Source organism: Parasteatoda tepidariorum, chromosome 9 (genome assembly GCF_982258835.1).
Source record: "Parasteatoda tepidariorum strain Cologne lab strain chromosome 9, Ptep-v5.0, whole genome shotgun sequence".
Lineage (NCBI taxonomy): Eukaryota > Metazoa > Arthropoda > Arachnida > Araneae > Theridiidae > Parasteatoda > Parasteatoda tepidariorum.
In genome coordinates, this window is record NC_141763.1 from 73,242,440 (window position 1) to 73,267,226 (window position 24,787).

Here is a 24,787-nt window from a genome sequence, read left to right on the forward strand (position 1 = left end):
TCTGTAATCCTTTGTAATTTTATTTTATAACTGTTGTTGAACAGCCAACCCGAATTTGATCTCATGGTTACCAGTGTTCAACTTTATATCATTGTAATTTTGAATCTAAACCAAGAAATAAGAGAACTCCTGTACAAAAGTATCGGGAACGAATTGCCTTCTTGGAGAACTTTTTCATGGTGAGATAAACCACGAAAACCTCCCGTGATTAGCAAGACGAAGATGGGACTCTAATAATCCACGATGCGTCTATCACTTGGAATATTTTATGTCAGCCGGGTACGAAATTCGTATCAACCAGCAATTCTTAAGATTCAAATCCTCAAAACTCATTAGTTGGCTAGCGTTCCTTCCCCTGAGCCTCCACCGCTTATCCTTCGTAATTTGAAACTTCTAAATCTTATACTTTTTGTACAGCAAAGCAAAATGTAAAGTTAAAATAAACACCCAAAAATAGCGGAGGGGACTTCGCTCCTTAGGACTTTTTTATTCAGAGGGAAATGTATTATAGTAAATATTTCTTTCAGGATTCGGCTCAATAATTTAGTAGTTTTCCTGCCACTGTTTATGAATTTTTTCATATAAAAATTAAATAAAAATACAATATATTGATAATTTTTTGCAGAATATTTTTCTAATTAAAAAGATGAAATCCAGTTTAGAAGTATCTGAGTTAACTCCTCAAAGTAAATATACTAAAAAATAGACATTTAAGTGCATGAATTATAAAAGATCCAACATTTTACGCATTTGTGTCTAGTTGAATAGTACTAATTTTTGAAGTTGCGAAATAAGAAGACTTAACAATTTTATTACCATTAATTTTCTTCCTTTTTTTAATAATTTATTAACAGTGTCTAACTTGTGCTTGAAAAAAAATATTAAACATTTCTTTAATTAGTAAAACAAATTCTAACAAGAAATTTTAAAATAATCCTACTTAAAAGTTATTACTATAATGGGGAAAAAAATACTATGATGCTTCTTCAGAGTTTCATAACAGTTAAACTTCTGTTTGCGCATTTGTTTAAGAAATATAATGTGCTTACGTTGTAAAAAAATCAAGATATTCAAGAAATATCGCAGTGATGCATGAACACGAAGCTTATTACAAATTTATCAGATAAATTACTCAAATTTTTGAGGGTTCAAAGAATCTAATTTCTTGTTTTTTAATGTTCTTTTTTTACCTGCACAAAAATATATATGTGTTTATATTTGAAGCATTTAAAGAAACTTGATTAATTTGTATCATGGCGTACTATAAACGTACTATATTATCTCAATAGTTGTGAAAGACTCAAATAGTCGTTCACCATGATTTAAATAATTTACAAACTTTCGACTGCTTAGATAAAGAGATGAAAGATAAAGAAAAGAACGAAAAATGATGTTGTGTAGTCTGAACATTTTAGCCAATTTAATAAATGAAATACGGTTAGAAGTTTCCACCTTAACTCATAAAAATTAGGACATTAAAAAATTAAAATGTATGAATTACAAAAGATCTAACTTTTATTGCATTTGTGTCCAGATGAGAGAAAAATTTGATTTTACTAATTTATGAAGATGCGAAATAAGAAGATTTAACAATTTCGTTACCGTTAATTTTTCGTTTATAGTTTTCTTTTTATATTTTAGCTTTCTTTATTAGTGCACGAACCACGAGATATAGCTAATTAAGTAAGCTACCGATTTATTATATCAATTGTTAAAATTAAGGAAGGTTGAAACTGATTACTCGCTTTATAATGTTTTTTTTTCCTACAAACAAATATATCTGCTTATAATTTTAAAACACATGAATGAGAATGAATTTGATTTATTTGAATCATTTACAAACTCTTGACTGTTCAGATACAAGGGGTTTAAAAATCCAAAAAAGTGCAAAAAATTATGATGCTTAGTTGTACCCATAAATCATAAAAAGCGAGACTCTCTCCATTTTTAACAAGTTATATTACTAATCAAATAAGACTTTAATATTGAATCAAAAAATATTTTTAAAAAGTTAGAGTTTATTTATGTATTTATTTTTTATTTACTTTTACAATTTCCCATATCCGGTTGAAAGATTTTTGTTAGATGCATAAGAAATAGAATTTTGATCTGTAAAAGATTTTTACTGTGTATTGCTTTTCGCAATCTATGAAATATGAGAATTTTGCGTTTTTCTGTTATACATTTGCTTATTTATTTTTTTAGAAAAAATAAATAGTTCAATTAAAAGCTTATTGCAAACAAAATTGGTTTTATGAAAATGTTAAATAATAATAATCATCAGCAATATAAGGAAATAAATAAAAACTGAAATTTTAGTGAAGAAAAAAAAAAAATTGGAAAAGTCTAAAGTTCCTCAAGAACTCTGACCCCCAACAGGGTGGGATGCGAGAAGCGCATAACCGGACGTCGTTAACTTCTCAATTTACCATACACTAACAAAGAGAGGAAATACTCGTCCCCCTCAAAGCAAACTGTAACTAATTCTAAAATAAAGGTCTTTACTTCTTTTTGCAACAAATATTTTAATATCATGAAGGGCACACAAATACACTTACAAACTCCTTTTTATTCCTGAAATTCTATTGCATAAAATTAATTGACCATTAAAATTCTTATGATTCTCTTTTTGATATAGACTTTACATTTAATATATACAGTAAAAAATCGCTAGTTCTTACCACGTACAAAAGCGCTTGCATTACAAACTACTAATTTTAGTACAATAATTACCAATAATACAAATTATTATAATTTTATCGAAAACTATTTAAAACAGCACTAATTCGAGGAATTAATTATCATGATGGGTCGTGTAAAGAAGGGACAGTGAGTAAACTTTGTTTTTACGAAAATAATTCAAAATAATATTTTCATTTAATATCTGTCATAGTAGCGTAAAGATTAAAGTGTTAAAATTCTGAGTAGGAAACTAAACTCCTTTAATTTTCTATTAAGATATGTATACTGAACTGCTCTAAATTGATTTTATGGGGATATTTATTTGAGCTAAGTCAAATAAAGAATAAATAAGTTAATGCGGCAAAAGAATTACGCAGCGTAAATTACTCAACGTTATGTTGAATTACAAGTTCTTCAAAATAAATATTCTACAAAAAATATGCATATCAAATAATTTTTTTTTTTTTTTACAAAATAAAGAGTAAAAATTTAACTTAACTATGTCGTATTTGTTAAACTTCTTTATTCTTACTATAATTGCGAAATTTATTATATTTAACTGTAAATAAACTAAGAATAAGTTACTAGATATCAGATATTATTTATATAAAATTTTATTGAAAGATTGGTTTGAACTGTTTTCTAAAAACAGAATCAATTCAAAAAAAGATTACTAAAATAAAAAATTAAAAAAAAGTATGTGTTATTAAGAGAAAGAAATATACTATACAATTACAATTTTATTCGTTAATAAAATGATTAATGGAAGTTACAGAATACTATTTGTTTAATAACATGAGAGAATTGTAATTGCACTATTCCAATCACTGGATACCCATTAATCATTTGTTTTTCTTGGATAGATTTTTTTTAAGGTCGTCATTAATTACAGAAGGTGTCTAAATTAATTTTTGTCCTTTTGTCAGTCAATGGGCTAAATTGATTTTTAATTCCAGCCAATATACGTTTCGCAGAAAATTCTTTTCTTTCTTCAGTATTAATATTTATATAATAATTGCTGCCAAAAAGAAGAACAATAGTTGTGTATAAGTTAATTATAAAACGAATATAAAATTGCTTTAAAGTAATTTAATGTAACACTATTAAAATTACCCTCTGGTGAAAGTAAAAAGAAAAAGGTCAGTCTGTAAAACAATGAATTCCAAGAATTTCAAAAATTATCTTCTTTATTTTTAATTATATCATTTCGAGATGCTTTTTGATTTTCGAGATGCTATCATGATTTTTTTCATGACTCTTAGAATTCTTTACTTAAGATAATAGTGTTGAAGTTAATCTAATCGATTAAATTGGTCTAATCGAAAAGTGCGAACGCATGAGAACCTAGAATAATAGCATTAACACTGACCATTCCTGAAAATTCTTTTTATATGAAGTTGGAAAAATAAACTGCATTGTTAAATTAACGTGAAACGAGCAGATATTAATAAATTTCCTTCTCTGTCAGAAAACTGAATAAATTTCCTTCTCTGTCAGAAAACTGAAAAGGTCACTGATACCGCCACTGTTTTGGGGTTTTCAACTTAACGTTACATTTTATCAAACACTGTTTGATTTAGAAACTTCAAATTACGTTAATATGTAGGAAATTGAACGGAGATTACAATGGAATTAAAAAATAATTCTAAAATTAAGTCAAGATTATTTTTACTCTTATACTTGTTAGAAAAATAACATGCGGGCCGCTCTGTGACCGCAAGAATTCAGCTGCGGAAGTTAAATTTGGTATGCTGAAAGAGTCAAATTTGTTTTTAACCGTAACATAGAGTCTTTATTTCCTTTTAGAAACTCTTATTTGTTTGAAAGTTATTACAATTTAAAAGTTTTTTTTTCATTTTTTCTTTAACTAATAATTATTTATTGATTGTTGTGGAAAAAGTTTTCATTTACGCGATTTTCATAATATCCCTCTTGACTTAATATTAAAAATAATGAAAATAAAGAAAAAAATATTATATAGAAAAAGGCTAGGTGTTGCCAAATATAAAACTTCGACATTTTATACCGACATTTGAAAATATGTGTAGAATAAAGAGAAATAAGAATTGTTTCTTATATGATCGGTTAACAAGAAAAAATTACTTCTAATTTATAAATCCTTTTCATTGTGTCGCACACTCTGCCTTTCTAAAATGTAATTTTTTTAAGCGCAGTTATTTATCATTCAAATCCAGCTATCCTTTTTATTTTGTCAAAATTAACAAGTTAATATAATGAACTTAAATAATAGTATAATAATTTTACATTAAGCAAATAATTTTTAATCGACTTTTCAGGAAAAAAAAACTTTTAAGAACATTGTTAAGAACAGTTTGTGCCAAATACCGCTAGTTCTGAGAGAATAAAAAAACGAATTTGCGCGCGGGCATAAACTGCTTTTTCCATAGAACATCTTCAATGCGTAATAACTCTCGGCGAGACCGTTTTTCCTTCTTCTTCATTTGTCAAAACTTAGGAATCCTTAAAATGCAACTGCTGGCAATCCAATCGTAATTTTTACTTAAAAAAGTGGAAGAAAACAATTTGTACTTGATCTTCAATTATTTCAAACTTGATGAATGAGATTCAACTACAGGGATTATCGAGCGTAGCGAACAGGTGACGGTGCCTCCATGTAGAAAACAAGGATACATAAAAATAAATTGTGTCGAACAACTATTATCAGTAAGCGTATGATTAATATTTAAAATTGTCTCTAAAAAAGGACTGTAGAAGCTGATCAATTGATAAAAATTTATCTGCTGCAGTCAAGGTATAAATTATCGTCACTATCTGAAAAACATTTAATATATTTAAATATTAGCATGTTTACGAATTATGACCTGTTTTTGAATTTTTTTTAAATTAACGTCAAACTTTAACCGGATTTCAATAAATTAGTTCAAAAAGAACTGCACTCTTTAAAAAGGAGGTATGAAAATGATTCATTGGATTCGTTTTGTACTATGAAAATTGCCAAGTCGATTCGGCAGCATGAAATACTATTTCATTTTTCACCAGTTTATGGTTAAAAGAGCTCCACTTAGTTCTAATTACATAATCATTCAATTTCGTCTAAATAGTTATGCCTTTTCTGAAATATTGATTTGCAAATTTACCGTAAATTTAAAACTATACCTACAGTTTAATGGGACAAACAGATAAAATTTCGGTTCTCTTACCGTTATTTTAATATTTCAGCCATATTTCTGTTATTAGTTCCTAAGATTTAAAACATAGCACAATTTTAAAATTTGTTAACCCAAAACCCCTTGTGAGAAAAAAACAATGTTTTTAATTCATGTATAGGAAACATTTTGCAAATGACATTTTAAAATGATTAAATGTATGTTTATTATTTTGTATTGTTATGTTTCTTTCATTTTTCTACAACTAGGGAACATTACTGGAAAATGAGTAATTTTTCACACAATGCATTTTTATTTAAATCTTATATCGACTTCGTAGAAGAAAAAATCGGTGACTTTTTTTCAATCCTGCTGTAACTTTTGTATTTTTTCCAGCTTTAAATACAATGCTATTTTTATTAACACTTGAATTGAAGTATGTGACGAATGTAGTGTAAAGAAAGATTGAAACAGAGAAATTTAATGTTTAATTTTGTCTAATTTGCTATTTAAAGAATTTAGTTTCAAAATAAAACTCAATAACGCAATTATGGTTTTAAATAACTACTCCGCTATTTAATTGGTTAAGGCAATATGCAGTAGAACATTTTTTTATTTATGTCACATTTTATGCTAGAATAAATAGTGCAGACCCTTGCCACACATGAATGATAAATTTGCTTGACTATAGTAAGTAGAAGGGAGAGGGGGGGGGGATATTGTCGCCGTAGTGTCCTCAATTGGTTATGCCTGGACAAAAGCCGTACCGACTGTCATTTTGAGTAAATTGGCGAAATTCTATCAAAGTTAAAAGAAAGGCAACCCTACAAGACCCTACACTTTATATTTTCTGCCATCTATCCGCAGGACTCGAAAACACGTCTAAAGTAAAAAATAAAAAACAGCGCCATCTATGTATTGCATTCAAAACAGTTTTTTTTCCTTAATGTATATAAACTATTTTAAAAATAAATTAATGCTGCATGAAAAAATATTTTTGTAATGCAAATAAAAAATAAATATAATTAACGTTTTGAAAGTATAATTTTAATTTTTATTTATATTCTGTATTATAAGTTTTTAAAAAAAATTATTTGCTTAATATTTTGAAGTTTAATTAATAAAAATATCCAAATGTATTTTTATTACTTAAAAACGTATATTTAAGAATAAAATTTCCTAAACAATTATTATTTTCAAGTATTGCTTAAAAGTTTAGGGGAAAAAAAGTTATTTACTTTATTAGACTAGACATTTGCTATAAACAGTCAGAAAATTTAAACACGATTTTTTTAAAATTCAAAATTCTTAAGACCATTTAAACTATTTTGAATCCAGTTTTTAAGAAGTAAGTGATTAAACTAAGATATTAAATTTGAAATGAACATTAAAATAAAAATAAAATAAAAAACAATTTATATAAATAAAACGTTTACTATTATAAATGGTATACATTCATTATTACAAAACACTTAAATTGTAATAAAAGTTAGTAAATTAATGTAATAAAAAAGCCCATCTCATTAAAAATCCTTGCTCTAAATTCAAGATATTTATAATTTCTAGGAGGATTTAAGCAATTTACAATATTTTTTTATTCATTTATTTTCTATAAATAGATTTTTTTATTTACATGAATTTTAAACTTACCTATTCATTTTTGTTTTAGAGAAGGTTTAAAAAAGGAGTCATAGTCTGGAAAAAATTTATGTTAATTTCATTTGGGGCTTACAGTAATAATTTTCAAGCGACCAAAACATAAACAATGGGAAAAGTTTTCATATCGCTTCTTCCTAAAATGACAAAAAATAGACAATGACGGACCTTTAGCCTTTTACTGCTATCATATAAATTATACTAGATTTTTTTTTTTAACCATGAATTACAAAAATGATGGATTTTTTATTGAATCCTTTAACGTTAAAAATAAATGTATCGCTTATTCAATAAAAAAATAATAATAAGTCTTCAATAAGAAAAAGTCTTCAATAAGTATTCAATTCAATAAGTCTTTCTTAAGTACATGTTTAATACAATAAATTTAACAAAATTTTATAATAAACAATCGAAAAAATAAAAACTTTTTCTCAATGAACAAAGGAATTGTTCTAGTTAAAAGTATTAATATTTATTCTTATTTTTAAGGGAATATGTATTAAATTTTTCTAGAAAGAAAGAATATATTATATTTCGAGTTAAAAATTATACTTCAGAAAATGATTTCAAAAAGAAAAAATAAATAATTATATATATTTATTTAAAAATTTTAATAAAATTTAAAATGATTATTTTTTAATAAAATTATTTTTTTAAAAAATATAATAGGTAATACCACATAAAGTATATTTAGATTATAGTAAAATAATAAAATTCAAGTTTTTAATATTCTATGTAAAAAATTAGCAGTTTTCAAAGAATAATAAAAGTTGTTTTTTTCCTCTCAAAAATACGGTTAACGTTTTATGGATTTTTTCCATTCTCTCCTGATTTTTTTCAAATTTTTGAGTTAAAAGCACATTTTTTACCAACTCTGCATCTATTCATTATTAATCTATTGTAACATTACACTTAATTAACGGTATACAATAAAGGTCCTGTAACTAATTAAGTGTAAGAGGCCAAACAACGGTATACAATAAAGGTCCAGTAACTAATTAAGTGTAAGAGGCCAAACAACGGTTTTATTTTTCGGGCCTGTATAGGTGAAGAGTTATTCCGCCTCTTCCTGAAATGCCTCAAAACAAACGATAAAGGACCTTATTGTACTTGCCTTTTGCCGTTACCCTACCTAGAATGCCAGCTTACGGCCTTACGTTTGCCGTGAGGTGTGTGCTTACTGGGTGGATAATCCGATCCCGGTTAATCGGGAGTCTACTATAATTGAGTTTTTTACAGCTGAAATTATTTTTTTCTAAATTCTATTTTTAAATTGGGGTATAAACAGTTGCAAAGAAAAAATTGGAATGATTATTCATTCTTGATTCAGTTCTATATGTAAGTTCTAGTTAAATATCATTGCGAAATATAATAGTGTAGATATCGTTAACTTCTGTTTTCGATGTAATGTTCGGCCATCGTTTCGTTTCACCCATGATATAATGAGATGATAAATTAGTATTATTGAAATGATATTATAATCAGAGCAATGGCATTGCGAAAATCATAAGGTGACATAGAAATATAAAATTGATTAGAGATTATTTTCAGTTTTCTATATTTTAAAAAACAAATTTTTTAAAAAAATAATTAAAAATATGAATTTGAAGTTCATTTATAATTTAATTCTATATTTGGAGTAATGTATCTTTACGAAACATTTCAGAACAAACATCATTAACTTCAGTTTTTGACGCTGTCATTTCGATGACATTAATGTGATGATATATTAACATAATTGAAATGAGATTATAATGAGAGTAATGGCATTGAGAAAGTCGTATGGCTATATAGAGATTTAAAAATGATTAGATATTATGTTCAGTTTTCTGTATTTCCAGGAACAAAAAATTTTGAAATATTTTATAAAAAATTCTAAAAATTTAAAAGCTGAAATAAAAGTTTATTTGTAATTTAGCTCCATTTTTAAATTGGAGTAATGTATCAAAGCGAAATATAAGAGAGCAGATATCATTAACTTCAGTTTTCGATATGGCCATTTCGATGACATAATGGAGAGGATATATTAGTATATAATTTGAATTTGATTATACTCACATATTCAGATCAATGACATTGTGAATGCCATAAAAATAAAATTGATTAGTGATTGTATAGTTTGTTTTTTATATTTTAGGAAACATCAAATGTTTAGATTTTTTATTTTTTTAAAACATACTAAATGTTGAAAATTTTTGAATCAAATGTTCAAAAAGTTATTTTTAATTCTTGATAAAGTTCTATGCTTAAGTTAGAACATGTAAGATTGCGATAAAATTGAACAAACATCATCAATTTAACGTGTCTAAGCTGTTATTTTTGTGATACATAATATGATGAAATATGTGTTCCTAATTGGAATAGGGTTATGTGTAGAGAAATTACTCACGTCAAAATCTTCGAAAAGTTTGAAAAATTGTACAAATATGAAGAAAATGTACAAGAACAGTTCAAATTTGAGCATAATTGTGATAAATTTATGCCCTACTCTGTACTACGTCTCGCTTTTGTGTCTTTTTATAGAAAGCAAAACTTACTATCGAAATTCAACAAAATTCCAACACTTTTCACAAGTTTTAATCGATGGTCTCTGCCGTAACATAAAACACACTTTAATCGTTATCAGACCGCTACTAGCATTATTCATAACCATATTAATGCCAATCGTATTTTGACCACTCTTCGGAGAAAAAAAAACTGGATTTAAAACTATCATAAAACTAAAGTGGAGAAATCAATTAATTTTAATAAATAATAAATTATAATATAACTAGGAGGCTCCGCCCCCTGTTCGTTGACGCTCGCCAACACCCGAGAATTGCTACGCAATCCTATGTGGTTCACGCCGTGAACCATGGCTCGCTGCGCTCGCTCACCAATGAACACAATGTTCTAGCACAAAGACATAATATATTATCATCAAAGACATAGTATTTTATCATCAAAGACATAGTATTGTACTTATGTAGAAGAATTCTACCAATGTTCTTACTGGCTTTTAAAAGAGTATATTAGCGATTTAGATTGTACATGGTGAAAAAATCAAAACATTAGCTAAATAAGAAACATATTAGCAAAATAAATTATCAAATATTGCTTCACTAATATTCTGCATTTTAAAGCGTGAAAATTCAATGCATAAATAAACGCGAAATATAAAAAAATTCAATGCATTCAATACAAACACTTAAACGTTTTTTAGACGTTTAGGTAGCTCCCAGTAGAAAAATATCAATTCAACAGCGGCCTTTTAAAGCATTCTCACTTCAATTAATTAATTAATTCCTAATTGAGTTTAAATGAAATATTGTCATGTTTTTAGTGCATGAATCTGAATTGAACAACCTTATAATGCTCACTCTGGTTATTGTTATCTGGTTGCTCACTACGTGCTCTTCGCGCCGAATCCAATCAATTAAAAATGAAAACTGTTGCCAGCGCGAGAAAAGAAATATCATCGGTTTTATTGATACATACATACATACGTACGTATTAGCGTTTTATATAATATAGATAGATTAATCTTAAAAATCACATTTTTTTTAAAACTTAAATTTAAAATTAATATTCTTTTTTTCAAATTAAATTTAACCAAATAAATGGCTTTTATGCCATGTTTTAAGGTATCGTAAAAAATTATTAAATTTTACCACATTATATCACCTATTATAAAAAATCATAATTTATTGTTAATTTTATCAAAATCACTACCAAAGAGAATCTGTCAAACCAGCTTCTGGTGTTCGTATAGAGCCAGAAACAAAGTAAATTTTATCATATTCTGGTAGCTTTCACCATACTTTTTTTCAGTGTAAGAAACCCTATTTTCGAGGCACAAAACTTAGCAATAACTAAAGAAAACAAATTGTTTTTTCTCCCACAAAGTTTAATATTTTTAGTATTTGTACCTTTTTTTTTTAAACTAAAATACGAGCTCAAAATAGAGTAAGGGCCAATAAAATTTTTTATATTGCTTGTTTCTGAAATATTGTATCTTAATATTATAAAATGGTATATTGTTTTAAACCATCTCGAACGTATAGAAAAAAAGTTGAAACTCGGGCCTCATGATTTGTCAAGACAGTGATTGTAATGCAATACGATTAGAAAATTTAGAGCGACAATTTATCTCTTAAAAGCATTTTCACAATAACAATAATTTAAGCAAGTAATTATTTTAACTAACTATTTTTTGCCTTTTCATTTACTATAAGCCGTATCCACGAAGACTTAACTTTGTATTTTCAATTTAAAACTTTTTAAGGATAATTTCTTTATTAAAATAAGCCATAAAGAAAAAAGAAACATTATAATATGGAAAGAGATCTATAAAAAAATATCTTCTAAAAATAACCCTAAGGATATTAAATCAACGAATACTTACACAACTGATTTCATAAAAAAAACTATTTTGACTAAAAAAACTAGGTTGAGATATTCTTACGTAAATAAAGCTTCCGCCAATTTCAGAGAGAAAAAGAAGAAAAAAAAGGGAAAGGGGTAACAAAAATTAAAAACGAAGTGAAAATCTTCGATATAACTCACAATTTCCTTCATGTATTACATATAAAAAAATACTGGTTTACAGGCAATGCTATCCAAAATGTTTACTCAATAAATGACAAAAACCGTGAACACGAAAGAGAAATGTAAATCTACCAATTTATTTGCATTGTTATAAGGGATTCTTTTTACCACCCCTTTCATTCTTACCATTTATTTCCCAGGCCCACCCCCAAACCCTCCCTTAACCAACTAAATAAATTTTATTTATGCTTTGATCTTCTCTTTTTTTTTTACACTCTCAAGAAAGCAACTTATAGAATTTGTTGACTTTTCGCTTCATATGTTTAGAGGGTGTGCGAGAAGAAAAAATTCCATTTGCCGTTGCATTGTTGTTCGATGAAAGAAAAAAAAAATGTTTTCATTCGATTTTTCTGTTTTATTTTGTCAGAAATGAATCGAGAAAGTAAGAGAGGGGTTGATTTTGGAGGGGGTGGTTAAAGGAAGAAATGATGAAGTGATTTTTTTTAAAAGGGTTGTACAAGTTCTGAAAAAAAATTCGCATCAACACAATATGATAAACGTTTGATTATATCTTTCTCTTCGTATGAGAAACTAATAGAGTCCGCTTATTTTTTTTTCTTTATGTAAGGCTCAAGCGATGTGGAATGAAGTTGTTTGTCAATAAAAGAATATTTCAAACGAAAGGATTTTTGAGATAATGCTTCTGTTTTTTTAGAAAAAAATAACAATGTTCTTTCAATTATTTTTTTCAAACCAGATGTTTTTCTGTTTTTTTAACTTTAAATTAATACTTTTTTACATATTTGTATGCAAGATTAGAAGACGTAATGTATTTAATGTATGTAGATAATGGAATAATGCATTAGGTATTCCTAATAAGACCTTATAATTTACATAAGGGATTTATTTCCAAGTTTCAATAAAATATGTATCATTGATATTATTTTCGGGATAAAAACATAATAAAAAAAACATTTAAAGATAAATAACTCGGTATATATTTACAATTATTGTTACTCAAATTTAAAATGTTTGGTTATAAAAATTTTGGGATTCTAAATCAGGGGTCTGTTTAGAAGAAATTTGGGTCACAAAATATCTTTTCATAAAAACGGGCCCTTCACAAAATAATTTATCTTTTAATCGGACCCTTCACAAATTTGTTTATTTCCATTATTGTTTTGTTAATCAAATAAACCCTTCGCAGGAATGGGGGGGGGGGAGAGAAAGACAGATGCAAACGAACTAAATTTTGTCTTCCGCAGACGCTTCTTCCTTTATTCGTCCGAAATTAATATTCTGCTTTCAGCAGTACAGGCTAAATACCAAATATTTGTACGTTGCTTCGCTAATTTAGTAGCTCCAATTGCTGTTAATTTTAAAAAATTTAATTTTTTAAATTATATTTTACAGTGTTGAGCATAATCGTGTATCTCTTTGCAATTTAAAAACTCCTTGAAAATGTTTTTTTGCAATAAAGGACCCTATTTGCACAAATTCACAAAAGCGGACCCTGGTTGAAAGAATGTAACTTAAAGTTTATTTTATATTCACAAGTTATGAGTAATTTTTTCACAATTTTATAATAACGGACCTTTCACAAAATGTCTGGACAGACCCCTGCTAATGCTCAATATGAATAATGCTCAATAATAACATCAAAGACCGCTTTTCGATGATTTTTATCACTTTTTTCCTGTAGAGGCGTTTATCCTACACCAAAAAATATTGTTTTCCGTTTATTAAATATTGTAAATAGAACTGTCTGTATACCAATCATTATAAATACAGTTTTGTGATACAGTGTTTCATTATAAATACAGTTAAATACTGTATTTTCTCAACATCTAACACAGTAAATAATACTTTCTCTTAAGTTAATACTGTTTTCAGTGATGATTTCCATTTTGTTAATATATTCTTTCCTTTTTTATGTCTAGTGCTTTAGAAATATTTGGAAAGTAAAAATCGCCTGATGAAACAGAAAGCCACGTTTTAAAAAATTCTGGATTAAAATACGTGAAAAAGTATCGTCACTCAAGGAGGCGGTTCTTCGTACGTAAAATCCATTTTTACCGAACCATGTTACAGGACAAAAAAATCTGATGTACCGTAATTTTTACAATAATAATTACCGTAAAACCACTGACACGCTCTAATTAAACAGGCATTACTGTTAAAATTACGGTAATATAAAATACTTTATACCGTAATATGATCAGGAATTTTTTACAGTATAAGAGATATGTGAACGCTGCCATTAAAATATTAACTAATTTAATTAAAACTGTTTTAACATAAAGTGATCATTGCTTCTAAAATTACTTAAAGAAATGCGATTGAAATTTTTATTGTCGTGTTATGTTTTTAAGTTACATCATTGCATAATTTCGCTGGCATTAATGGGGTCTCTTTATTAAAGGGATAATTTAAAGAAACTGTATGGTAAGACATTGCATGATAAAAAAAAAAACTTCATTCGCTTCAAAAATATACGAATTGGAAATAACAGTAGACATGTTTCCAGCACTCAAAAACAGGCGTCGATTTTCAAGATTTGGTAGAATAGAATGAGAAACTTAAGTGATTTGAAATATAAAACGTAAAGTTTACAACGAAAAATGGAAAAGTAAAAGTGTCTTTAACTTTCAAAATTTTTTTTAAAATACAGGTTTACCTTAAAGGTTTTATAAATTTATGAATTACAGGTTTACCTTAAAGGTTTCTCTAATGACTCTATAAGCGTGAAGGTTTGTCTAAAGGCTCCACATCTATTGTTTAACTATTCAAGGAAGAAAGTAGGTTTGGATATAACATTGTTTGATACCGTCAGGGGGAAAAGAAACATTGTTTTTGATAACTGTATCAACATTTTTCAGAAAATTTCTCTCATAATTCGTACAAGATTTGAGTTAAATGAAAATAGTTGAATAGCATAGAATAAAGAAGGTATTGAAATAACCAATTTTGCAATAAAAAATTATTAAAGTATATAGCTGAACAGTGTATCATAATTTAAAAGTCAAATGAGGAGATAAACATTTTCACTTAGTTTTAAAAAAAATATGCGAAATTAATATTATTATAACTAAGAATCATGAGTGAATTTACACTAGCGGTTATGCTACAAAATAATTTTCCGTTTTAAACTTAGATGGCATTTTAATGATGTAAGCATGAAAAACAAGATACTTTTCCGTTAACCGTCGCAAGCAAAACGTCAGAAAAAAATGCCAACTTGTTTCACTATTTTTTAATTTTATTAATTTTTTTAAACACTAAACAAAATAGACTAGAAAAAATTTAATGAAACAAAAAAAAATAGTTGAATTTCTTTGCTCTCGGCTAACAGAAAAGCACTTAAGTATCAGTATTCATACTATTGTTTCAAGAAGAAGAAATTTAAATAGGAATAGTGGTTGCCTCATGCTGCTTGCATCAAGACCAAAAGTAATATACGACTTATTAAAAAAAATTAAACAATGAAGTGAAATACAAAGGACCATCCCCTGAATTCTGCTTAGGAAACTAAACAATTTATTCTCAACTATCAAAATTAGTTAAAATTTTTCTCGACAGATGACGCTAGCGTCTGAAAAAGCTATTCAGCATGTGGGATCATTCTGTTCTGTTCTCAAACTGGGCTACGGTGTTGATGCAAATGTTGATTATTTTGAAAATATTGCTTTATTATCACATGCTAACGAATTTTGAAACGTGGTGAGAATAAGTATCTTGGCTGAAAAGAGCATGCTACACATTTCGAATCCATTTTTTTTAGGACTTCTCAAGTCATCAGCCATTTTTGGGACATTAAGTATCCAAACAATGCGAAAAAAATAATAAATGTATAATTTATTATGATTTTTAAACGTTAGAAAACTTCAAGTTTTACCCAGCTCTAAAAGAAGTTAGTAAGTTTTTCATAACATTCTAAGTTTTGCCCTCTTTGGTAATGTTATAGCGAGTTAAGAACTTAGTTTTAAAGGTATTTTACTTAGTTTTAAAATTATTATTGTTGAGTGGAATTAAAAATAAAAAGAATTCTGCCAGTATGATGTGCGAATCCGTGATTTTTTAAATAAAAAACATTTACATTAGTTATTATTAATAACGTTATGAACAACGTTATAAAAAAATACTTAATTTAAAACGACACCTAAATAAATTTTACAATTCCATTCTCAAGAAACTTTGATTTAACCCTTTGACGCAGATGGGACACCGGTGTGCCTTTTATATATATTTTTCCCTGAAGCTGTAATTACGAACAAAAATATACTTTGGTATTTTTTAATTATAAAAAAATAGTCTAATAGTTGCAAAAAAAATCTGTAGGGTTATCGGAATTATGTTAGTACTAAAATATAAAATCCAAATCTTTTTACCATTCATATTTAAAAATTTATCAATAATTGATTTTGTAAATTAAAGTAGTTTTAATGATGAATAACTGTTTTCCTTAAATCTAAATAATGCAGAAAAAAAAATACTGGCGTTTCATACTGTATTTCATAATTTTAAATTAGTAAAATGTTAAATATATTATTTTTCAATTAATTTGACGTAAATTAATACAAACTAATGAAAAATATGTAGTTTTAAAAATACTTCGTCAAGAGGGCTAAGCATAAATAGCATTTAGACTAAACTAAACTCAGTGGCGCGACAGCCCATAGAGGGCCGAGGCCGACTGTGCCCATCTCAGTTTTCTTGACCTTGGGCTCTGGGGTGCAGGATCAGATGTTCCGGTCAGGTGGTCAGCCGAACGCGGAACCCCCAGTGTTTAGTTCCCAAGCATGCTTGGTACTCATTTATCGACCCACTGAAGGGATGAAAGGCTGAGTCGACCTTGCCCGGCCCGAGGATCGAACCAGGGACCTGTGGCACGACAACGCGAAGTGCTACCGCTTTGCAACCGGGCGTCATAAATAGCAATTACATGGATTGTTTAAAGTAAAAAAAAACACAATATGTCATAATATCACAAAGCTTTAACTATTCTTTCCAAATTTGTAGTTTTTTCTAAACATTTTCGCAGGAATTTCAATGGTTCCTTATTTCATAAAACTAACAGCGTTCAAAAAATAAATTCTAGTTGCTTACTTATGTGGTTTTCTATCCATTTCTAGAACAAACAATTCCTACATTGCGGATAAATAATAAATAAATCTATCGACACCTTTTCACCAATTTTGGATTCAAATATGACGTCACCCCAGCTGCCGCAGTCATTGAATTCCCTCTTCCCAATACCCACCTCTGCATTCAAAAACATTAAACAAAAAACACCATAATAAAAACAACCCCTGCAACACAAGGCTGCGAAATAAAACATTTTATTTATTATTATTTTACAATTTCTCTCATTTATATTTTTTAATTTTTTTTTCTACCTCCTTCCCCTGGAAATAACACATGGGACGGTAGAGGGTAAGAGAGATTAATTTTTGCTTTATTTATTTATTTATTTCGAAAACGTTGGGGAAGGGGGGCAGTTTTTAATTGGAAAAGCCCTTCTTTAGCAACAATGGTATCACCATGGTAACGGGACGCTATCCTGTGGATGAGGAAGGTTTGGATGGATAGCTAATCCCCTTGAAGTGGACCATGACGTGGGTGGGGGTATTGCGGATAGGGGTGGGAAGCATTATTTTCGTGAAAGGCCCCACTGCCTGCTGCTGGCAATATCTGGAATTAAGTTAAAGTCGCAGTTTGTTGGGAACGATTACGCACGAGCGATCTACTTAAAAATTCAGAAGGGAAGATTTAGAACATCGATATTTGAAGGAAAATTATGACTCGCGATTAGCTGTCATTTTAATTATAATTTTGGCTGTTGGTGAAAGCTAACTTTTATATTAAATTGTAAGAAAATATTTTAAAGTCACAAAAGAAGTTAAAACTTAAAAAAAAAAAACTTTTTTGTTTAAATTTTAGATTACATAGATTGATACGACATTCCATGTGATAAGTACAGAATTTTTGAATTTTCTCGGTAAAAATAGTTATATAAAAATTTTTTTAAATGTTATTTTACCATATTCAAACAAAACAGTCAGATAACCATAAATAAGATGGTACTCAAACTGTTAACTAAGAGAAAAACAACTTATTAACTGCTTTTTCACCTAATATGGTTAAACAACCAAAATTATATAGCACCAACTAGGCCCACCTAATGAAGCCGCTTAGTTCCTTGCAGCTGGGTAAATATTATAGCTGCGAGGGCTAATTTTTTAATCTCATTATCGACAGTACGGGGTTTCCAGTGCCAGAGCGTTGGCAACTTAATATTTTTCCCATTCCCAACACGTGAAGAGTTTCCAGTATCAGTATCGGGGACTGCATTCCCCAATTTGTGATCCTGGACAATTAGAATATAATTCTCTCATTCACGGATAGATGGAAGCACCATAAAGCTGCTTAACACAAAAAAGACTAGTATTTCCCATCTCTAACGATCGGTGAAACAACGAGATAGATAATTCAACCACATTTAACAGGTCATTTAATTAAACACAACTCGACCGCAGCCTAACTCTAATGCCCATTACCTAGATCCAATCCTATATCTAATGTCCAGGTAAATTTTTTTTAAGGTTTTTAAACCATACAAGCTGTAAATGGTTAAAAAACCGCATAGTTTTGTATTCATGTTTTTTTAACCATGAAACTCGTAAACTGTTTCAAAATCGTAAAAGTAAAATAAAAAAAATCTTTACCGTAAGCTTTACGGTTAGTTGGATGGACAAACTACTGCCGGTTTTTTACAGTAATTTTAGAATGAAAATTCAAACAGTGTATTAGAAACTTGTCAAACATGATAACAAAAAATTAAAATTCATACTTATAATTACATTAACATCTTACTAAATAATAATTCCGGGAACAAGTCCATGACAAATGAACAAGTATTTTATAAAATAAACATTTTTATTCGGGATAGAAGATAATCCAGTAGCTTTGCGTGACGGTAACTGAAATATCGTGACCACACGAACCCTACTGCAGGACAACATCTTGATGACAGGAAGTCAGATCCAGAAAACGCTGTTAGTTTTGTCTTTTCCGTTCGTATTCTTCCTATTTTTAAAGGGACACCCCCAAGGAAATTCAGAGTGTACAAGTCACTCTGGATAAGGGACAACATTCTAATGTCGTGACGTCTTATATTAAACGAATTCTTATTTTTACGTCATGCAGTCAGGTTTGTGTCCATTCATGTTCGGACAAGAAAAGACTTGAGATGCTATGTTGTTTGGGATTGAATGATTTATCATGATGACAAAGCGACGAGACAGATTCATTAGATTTCTGTATATTTTTGTTTGAATTATGCATGGGTTTGGGGAAAGTATAATAACAAAGACAGAACTGTAGTTAATTCCCCTTTTTCAAAATTAACTGAACTAGCAGGCATAATTTAAAAAAAAAAATTTTTTTTACAAAAGAAAAACGTAAATGATGATTTAATGATCATGTTGTATTTCCATTACAGGAAGAATAGAGAGTAGTAATAGTAAATAATTATTAAAAAAAGGGTTAGACATATTAAAGTAATAGTAAAACATAGTAAATAATTATTAAAAAAAGGGTTAAACATATTAAAGTAATAGTAAAACATAGTAAATAATTATTAAAAATTACATTTTACATAAATATATCTTTGGATAAACAAATTTTATAGTTGTGAGCAAACATCTTACAATTTGTTTAAACAAATTCGAGAGATATGCCAAAATACGCAAAAAATAATAATATTGAGGGGTCCAAACTTCGCACCGATCTCTTGGTCAAACTATTGGGCCTATATTTCCCAGAATGCGCCTACCCTTCATATTGAGGGTCAGAAATCTGAATACCCCCCCAAAAAAGTATGTTTATTCAGAAAAAGTACATACAAAAACAGAAAATGAGCAACAAAAAATATAAACTTAAGTTAGCCAGAGAGGAGAGCCTGCAGTAGCTGTTCTCTTGTCGTTGAGTTAAGAATAAGACTTATAAAAATAGTAAATAGGGGCAGTTGAAACAGAAAAATAGTGACCTTTTACTTAAAACAAAATTCTGGTAAAATTACCGCACTGTATTGGAATTTATGGACAATTCTGGTAAAAAGTCATAATTCTGGTTAATAAAATCAAAATATCAATATTTAAATCATTCATTTCTTAATTTTTCCTCTCATATGGTTCACCCAAAATTCCGGTTTTCAGATTTAGTTTTTAGTACCTAGTAAAAAATACAAAACTGAAATGTAAATTGAACCGAATAGATGGTTTTTGCCATCCTCTAAAGATGATAAAATCCCCAAATGTTACCACATTTACCAAACTTAATAACATATTATAAAACTATATTTTATTGTTAATTTTTACCAAATCATTACCAAAACGCTTCGGTACAAACTACTGAGTTTTTTCGTGTAGTCAGATTAGCGCCAGAAAAAATTACCATATTCTATCTGAATGGATTATTTAACAAATATTAAAATAGTATCGTTATATATATAGCACCTTTAAAGTAGAAAATATAATTAAGTTATTTAAATATAGCACATTTAAAATATTAAAATAGTAACATTAAGTATAGGATATTTAAAACAGAAAAAGAATAGAATATTTAAAAATAGTAAAATAGTGACAAAAATTATATCATATTTAAAAAAAAGAAATACTGAAGTTAGTTATGAAACATTAATTATCTTTAAAAAACACTTAAATTTATTTAGTTTAATTAAAATTAAAACAGTATTTAAACTGTAAAAATAACTAATAAACTATATAATAAAAGATTTAATAAGTAAATTGTTTCTTTTTCCTGAGAATTTAAATTTAAACTGAATGATAAAAATGAAGTATACGACTATCTTTAAATTCTAAACGTATAAAGGCACAGTGAGTCATGAAATTTTTATATTAAGGAGGGAAATGTTTTTTTTTCTGATTTATTGACGTAAAACATGTTTATAGTTATGTACACAAGAGTTATATCTCACAATCAGTAAAAATAACAAATAGATATGTTAAGTGTAGGACATCTAAAAATAGTAAATTAATGCAGTCAAAGTGAGAAGATTTGAAACTGATAAGTTACTGGCATAAATTTATAGAACATTTATAAATAATAAAAAAGTGACGTTGATTATAGGATTAAAACATTAATACACGTATAAAACATTTAATGGTTTATAGGTTTGGAATCTTTAAGAAAATTCAGCTACAGCGGACAAAATAGTATTTAATTACGCAAAATATTTTATTAATATACTAGCTGAATACCCGCTTTTAGCACGGGGTTAATAAAATAGAAAGAAAAGAATCAATAAATCAGTGCTGAGAAATAGTATGAAATCATGCTCTAAACCAGTGTTTCCCAAAGTGTGGTACGTGTACCCCCAGGGGTACGGGAACAGTTTAGAGGGGGTACGCGTTCTTATGCGAAATATCTTGCAACAAGCGAAAATTCATAAATATTATTTAAGAACAAAGCTAGCTATGAAAATTTACGATTGCGTATTTTTCTATTGGCTATTTTTTGCAGTGTTAACAGTTAATAATTAGTGGTGTCAACAGTCAGTTGTGATTTTTAATTTTTGCGTAATTTTTTTATAGTAAAAAATACATTCCTTTTTTTATTAGTGGTACAGAGCATTACGAAAAATTTAGAAAGGGTACACAACAGTCATAAGTTTGGTAAACACTGCTCTAAACTAAAAGGCATATACAAACAAAATTAAAGAGCTTAGTGGAAGAACCAGGTAAGTGAAATTTTTAGGGGAATTAACATAAAATGGTTACATCAATATGGATATGTTTATAGTAACAAAACTGTTTTTTCCCTCTTTCTAATTTAACATAACTAATCCTTATTAGTTTTTAGTTTGCTTGCATTATTTTAATTTTAAATTCGACAGTGGTAAACAAAATAAAGCAAAGAATTATTAGCCCTGCCTTCTTATAAATTGGTAATAAAATAGTTTGCTTGCAGATTTTCTTTCATCCAGAAGATATTACTTACCTAATTCGTCCACTAAGTTTTTAAATTAATATCAGAATAATTTTAACTTTTTAATTTAATATTATTTATTGCCTTTTTCGGTGACTTTACGTTATTGAAATAAGCAAAACTCATTTTTTGTAGTTCATCCCATTAGAATAAAGATAAAATGTATAAAATGCATCACTTCGCATGATGCAATTGCTCGCGATCGACTCATTATATTCAAAATTTACCACTATCAAGTAATCTTTTCCGTAACATATACCGTTCGAGGGGGACGTAAAACACTTATTTCCAAAATATCTGCATAAAAACTGCTTAATATTAGAGCAGTTTTAATAATCACCAAATATATATCAATAAAATACTTTATACCTATATTAGTATATTTGGTACTGATTACATAACCCTTCAACATTTAAGTTTTAAGCGAAATACATTTATTTGTCAGTGGCTTATAACTTGATAAGGACCTTCGAGCATGACCATTTCTCTATCTGAACTTTACTTTACTGTTAAAATATTTAAAAGTAGTGGTGAAAAAAGTTCTTTTAATTCTAATTCATTAAAGTATTAATACACAATCTTTGCTATCGTTGGAATAAATATTTTCTAAAAGAACGGAAAACCCATTGTAGAACTCTTATCGAAACTGATCCAATTACCGTAATACCAGTAGTAGTACATATTAATTAAGCGTCTTCTGGGAATGGATATTTTCTACGGTTTTCTTAAATGAATTTCCCATTAACCTTTTCTTCATTAACTATGCCTTTTATTACATAAGTTTTTTTTTATTTCAATTAATACATAGTTATTACCAACATATATGAATACATAAATATTTTTGTTCTATTCAATTACTGTTGATATGAAATAATTAATTATTTTTAGAAACACGTTTTAAAATAATTAACATAAATTTTTTAAAAAAGGCCCGTGGAACTTTAAAAGTATAAATTTGGTGCCGTAGACCACGCGTGCTACTACGCAATATTGTTCTTGAATTTATCTGACATAGCGAATATAACATAATTAAATATTTACATGCGTGCAATAAACTAATTTTTGATTAAATGCATCTGTAAGCTAGAAATTATCACTGGCGTTATCTTTAGAATATACGGAAAGTTGATTCGTCTATAACTAAATTTAAAACAATGGCTAACGATAAACCAATCAAAAAAAGTCTTTTTTTGTTTTTCACTCATCCCGCTCATACGGTTCGCCGTAGAATGTTGTAATGTCGGCAATGGTCTTCTTCGCGCTTCAAATTATCTGTATGCCAAATTTTATCAATTTTGGTAGACTGGCTTAAAAGTCTAGAAAAGACACACCCACACACAGAAAGACATTCATTTTTATATGTATTGATAACAATATATTTAAAAAGCTCATAAAGATAACAATATATTTAAAGCTCATAAAAGCTCTTCAGTATTTAAATTTACATATCACTTTTTGATTAGAAAATTAGAAATCTCCGCAAATTCTGAGTATATATATTAAAGTTAGTCATTAATTATCGTAAAACATATTTATAGTTAAGTAAACAAGAATTGATAATTTATATTTCTGAATTACAAATATCACTATGATGTTAAATAAATAAAAATAATAAGCAATTATGCAAACAATAGAACATTTAAAAATAGTAAAATAGAGCCATCAAGGCATAGGAGATTTAAAAATTATAAAATAGTGGCTTTAGATATGGGACATTTACAAATAGTAGATAAGTGACGATAATTATAGAAAATTTAAAAAAATAATGAAATACTGATGTTACATATAGAACATTTAAAATTCTATAGCTTTAAAATCCTTAAAAAAATTAGTTATAGCATATAAAACAGTATTTAATTATTCAAAATATTTCATTAATATATAATTATATATTTAAAAGCCACTGATTTATTTATTCTTGAGTATTTAAATTTGACAATTAAACTTTAATTAGAAAATTAGAAATATCCACAATTTCTGAGTATATACATTAAAGTGAGCCATTTGCTGACATAAAACATATTTATTGTTAAGTAAACAAAAGTTAATAAATTATAATTCTGAATTACATAAATCACAATGATGTTAAGCAAATAAAAATAATAAGTAGTTACGTTAAGTATAGGACAGTTAAAAAATAGTAAAATAGTGCTGTCAAGGTATAAGAAATTTGAAAATTAAAGAATAGTGACTTTTTAGGTACAGAACATTTATAAATAGTAGATAAGTGATGTTAATTACATAAAATTTAAAAAATATAATAATAAAATACTGATGCTACGTATAGATAATAATAACAATAATAATAAAATACTGATGTTACGTATAGATAATAATAACAATAATAATAAAATGCTGATGTTATGTATAGATAATAATAACAATAATAATAAAATACTGATGTTACGATAAAATTGTATAGCTTTACAATCTTTAAAGAAATAAGTTATAGCATACAAAATAGCATTTAATTAGGCAAAATATTTCATTAGCATATAATTATATATTTAAAAGCCTATGATTTATTTACTCTTGAGTATTTAAATTAGACAATTAAACTCTGATTAAGAAAATAAGAAATATCCTCAATTTATGAGACTATACAATAAAGTGAGTCATGAAATTTTGATATTTACGTTTAAGTTTATTTTCTGATTTGCTGACATTAAATATGTTTATAGCTCAGCACACAAAAGTTACAAAATAGATTATCGCATTTAATAACTGATGTTTTTGAGTTGCATCTTTGACAATGATGTTAGATCTATAAAAATAACATGTGTTTT

The 24,787-nt window shown here is 27.7% G+C and overlaps 1 protein-coding gene across 1 annotated transcript in view; it reads right to left on the reverse strand.

Annotated features, from left to right (window-relative positions):
* The window catches only part of LOC122269725 (putative nuclease HARBI1), a 122,952-nt gene that overhangs the window by 75,787 nt on the left and 22,378 nt on the right, over positions 1–24,787 (reverse strand). The window lies entirely within an intron of this gene.